General features: G+C 28.9%; 1 non-coding gene across 1 annotated transcript; it reads right to left on the bottom strand.

Moving 5' to 3' along the window:
• Positions 1–3,426: 3,426 nt before the first annotated feature.
• Trnaq-uug (transfer RNA glutamine (anticodon UUG)) lies at positions 3,427–3,498 on the bottom strand. Its single transcript has one exon. It is a non-coding gene; the product is annotated as a tRNA-Gln (tRNA).
• Positions 3,499–4,188: the final 690 nt, after the last annotated feature.

The raw sequence follows: 4,188 nt of genomic DNA, 5'->3' as shown, positions 1-4,188 counted from the left end.
CACTTTTTGTATAGTAAATCTTATTTCTACTCTTGAAACACGTCAGTTTGTCTAAATTTCTTCCTTATTTATTTACGTTATTACAATAATAATATCATTTTGCCATATTAATAGGTACAACGCAATATTTTAATAAACTGAAAAATAATAACAATAATCAAAACAAACTGATATCAATATTATATGTGTATATACAATGAAGCTTATACAAACAAACGATCAAACGTATGCATTACTATTTCACCGTTTAAGCAAAAATTTACTACCACAACTATTACTATAAAGGTGGCGCCCTCTGATGTGAATTGTTTCTTGGATTCCTTCCTATAAACGAAGGCCTCTGACGTAATTTAGTTTATTACGTGAAACCATATTAGCATTTACCCAAACAAATCACACGATAATGTAGCAAAGATAATTAATTATTTAGATCCACAATAAAAAAAAATAAATAAATAAATAAATAATGACAAAACCAGTTATTTTAATTTAAAAACTAAACTACTGAATGGATTTTAATAAAATTTCTATGGGACCAATCTGTAAGTGTAAATATCCTTTTAATTAAAAAAAAAATTATTCAAAAAATTTACAACTTACGAAATTATAAGGTATCAAATGTAAAAAGTTCCATCTTTTTGAAATCGTTTGAAAAATATGTTGCTAAATAAAGTAATTCAAGTTTCTCACTTATTATATAATATAATTTTATTCATATAAAATATACATAAATCAGATCTTATGTCAATACTTATAAACGGTTGTTTAAACATTTGTTATGTTGTCGACTTTCTAATTAAAAGAATATAAATTCGACAGTGAAGTCAGGGCCGCTCCTTAATGAATTAACTGATTAGATTAATTAAAAAATGCTAACTCTTTCGCTACCTGCCCGCCTTGGGATTTAGGGGCGCGGACTACGTGGATTAAAAATCTATGTAGGTACGGTTTAACATGGTCAGTTAAACTTAATCAAGGCTCAAAGTACGTTATAATAATATTACGTAAACTTTGAATTGATATAAAACCTTTGTTGGATTAAAAGATTAAAAATGGATACTTTATTGTTACTTTAACAAATAATAAATATTTTTACTCAACTACGACAAATCAAAAATATTTTGACTGATGTGTATATATGTATATTCATCTGTTCCCTCGTAATTTTTAACGTACTTATCATAATTTGATAAGCATCGTACTTTTTAGGCCGACATTTTTCAGTAGTCAGATTTTATATGTAAATATTAAAATTTTTGTAGGTGCTTTATTTTAAACTCAATTTTCTACATGACATATTTATACTTATATTTTACCATCTTCTTTTTTCATTGATTGTATTTACAATCTTATAATAGGTATCTATCTATCAATTTACTTCGGAATAAGTATATTGACTTCGCCGTGTAGGAAGCGGTGGCCTATTGGCCTTGAGTGTTGCAAGCGGCGACTAAAGGAGTTTATGTTGGAGAGATAGATAGCAGCATCCCTCTTAAAACATTACCAAAAGCCAAACCATGGGTGCCAACCCGTCTTTCAAGCGTGGCAACTACTGGCAAAACCCCCTTTATGGGGGAGATTATGTTCAACAAATATATTCACTATTTTTCTATATGAACTTTAATCTTACGATTAAAGTTGTTTGTTCATTGTTTACACATATGTACTACGTACTAGAGTACGTACTAAGTACGTACTAAGAGTACTGCTCCGGTGATGTGACTCATCCACTTAATCATCAAAATCCACGAATCATAGAGTCTTAGGTTTAATTGTATATAGCCGTATTTAAATACATGAGTCAAAGTAATAATATGTAGTAGGATTTGTATGAAAAAATAATAAGTATTTATTTATATTTTTTTCTTATCTCAATTGTGAGATTACAAAATTCAATGTCTTTTTTTTAATATGCAACTGAGAATAACATACGAGTATAAACAAACAGTCCACGTAATGAAAAATTCTAACCATTGCTTATAGACGTGAATATAACATGGGCATGCACTCTGTCTCATTGATATTCCTAAATATTATGGCAATACAGACAAATTCCGATCCTCTGTTTTTATACATGGATATCGTATGTTTCTGTGCATAGTAATTTTATAAGAAAACACTGTAAAGATGATTCAAAATTAATAATTATACATAATCACTTAACAGTAGATTAAAATCCTGATCCTGTGTCAAATAACACGATAGTGCAACCGGACCGCAACCCTTCCGATTCCGAGCGATGGTTATCGTCGCACGCGCACAGACATTACCTGTGAATTATTATTTCTGATTAATAAATTGTTAGTCCCATGAGTCGGCCACTGAAACACCGTCACGCTCCCATCAATTATGGAATTTGATGGTTTTTCATTAAACCCTATGGCGCCCTGAGGACTCGACAGTGGGTTAGTTGGACCGAATGGGCGTGATCGTCACAACGTTGTCATAGGTGTTATTGGGTTAAGTGCAACACGTTTTTGCTATACTGATATTAATTAGTTTCATGAATATTTATTGTTGTTATTTGATTATTGAGGTGTATGGCTGTGTTTCAGTTTGAAGGGTGGGATATGGCGTGAATTTACTGGGTACAGAGGAATAACACCTGAGTCCTCAGGAATGGCAACGCATGGGGGGTATCGTGAGCGAAACAGTATACTCTGTTATGTCCATGGCACTGCTCATGTCTATAGGCGATGGTTACCACTTTCCATCAGGTGGGCCGTCAGCTTGTTTGCCATTCTAAGTTGTATAAAAAAAAAATTATGTTGGGAAAGTTTTCTAAAGAATAAATAATTTAGTTTTTCTTGTTAAAATTATTTCCAATTATAAATTCTTATCAATTAAATTTATATTTTTCATTTATACTATTACATTAATATAGTTCTTAAAAATAAACAAATGTGAAAATGAGTTTATGTATATGTCGCTTCTTGGCGCCTAAATAGCTTGATCTATTGTTATAAAATTTGGCACATTAGTATTTGGCATGGATTCCAATTCAATACTTTGTTGAGGTAAACTGTAATTTTCAGATGAATTCAAAGAGAGGAAAATATTTATTAATAAATTCAATTGTAAGTGCTTTCGTAAATATTCTGAAAAATAAATAATACAAATTCTGAACTAATTTAATCCCATACTCCTTTTGTTAAAATTAAATTATGTATATTATATTTATTTTGGAAAAAGTATCTCCATTTATTATTTAATAAATAATTAATTATTTAATATAAATTATTGCTAAATTCAAAATAAATTAAATTAAATAAATAAATGAAATACATATACTAATAAATTAAATAAATACAATACATATTAGGTTATATTTAAATATTTTTCATGTTTTGGTAAATATTATAGTAAAAACAAATATATAAATATAAGAATTATTTAGCGCAAAAATAAATCTTCACAAAAAAAGTCAGGTTCCACCGAGATTTGAACTCGGATCGCTGGATTCAAAGTCCAGAGTGCTAACCATTACACCATGGAACCGGCACTGACGAGTGTCCGCCGTCGAAATTAACTATCGCATTCTGTAGCCAATACATTTACTATTTACAATCTTTTTAAGATATTCTATTGTAAATTCTATACGTAATTATTAAAGTCTAAATCAGTTTACTACTGTATACTTATATTAATATTAGAATGTTTAGTGTGAATGACCCAAAATGGAGGTCAATATACTGTTTAAAGAAAGTTGTAAATTATATACTAATTATTGTGATCTGTGGCATAACCAATATAAATATACATCTACTTCATGTCCATACAATATAAAATATTTATTACATAAGTTAAATATAATCTTTAATCATATATTCCAAGCATTCTGTTATTTTTATCTTACTAATATAACAAATTTGTAACTAGATGATGTCTGTACATAGTAAAATTGGTATGAGGGGTCTTAATAAGAGCCATAGAGGCCTAGAAGAGTTTTTTCTAGGATTTTTATCTCTGTCTGTATGTTTGTTCAGTCACGCAAAAACTACAGAACCAAATTGAATACGGTTTTCACAGTTGCGTTCCTAAAAGTCTAAACTTAAATGTATACATTAAAAAAGTTATATTTTATTTATATAAATTGTTAATAAACTCTGTTGTACTTGGATACTTTACTTTCCTTTTTTATTTACTCTTAAGTGAATTTAATTATTATAATTATTACGTCATATTTTT

The sequence above is a fragment of the Galleria mellonella genome, unplaced genomic scaffold, assembly GCF_026898425.1.
Source record: "Galleria mellonella isolate WM207_F2 unplaced genomic scaffold, CSIRO_AGI_GalMel_v1 utg83, whole genome shotgun sequence".
Classification (NCBI taxonomy): Eukaryota; Metazoa; Arthropoda; class Insecta; order Lepidoptera; family Pyralidae; genus Galleria; species Galleria mellonella.
The sequence above is the reverse complement of the archived record's forward strand: the minus strand, read 5'-3'. Positions and strand labels throughout refer to the sequence as shown.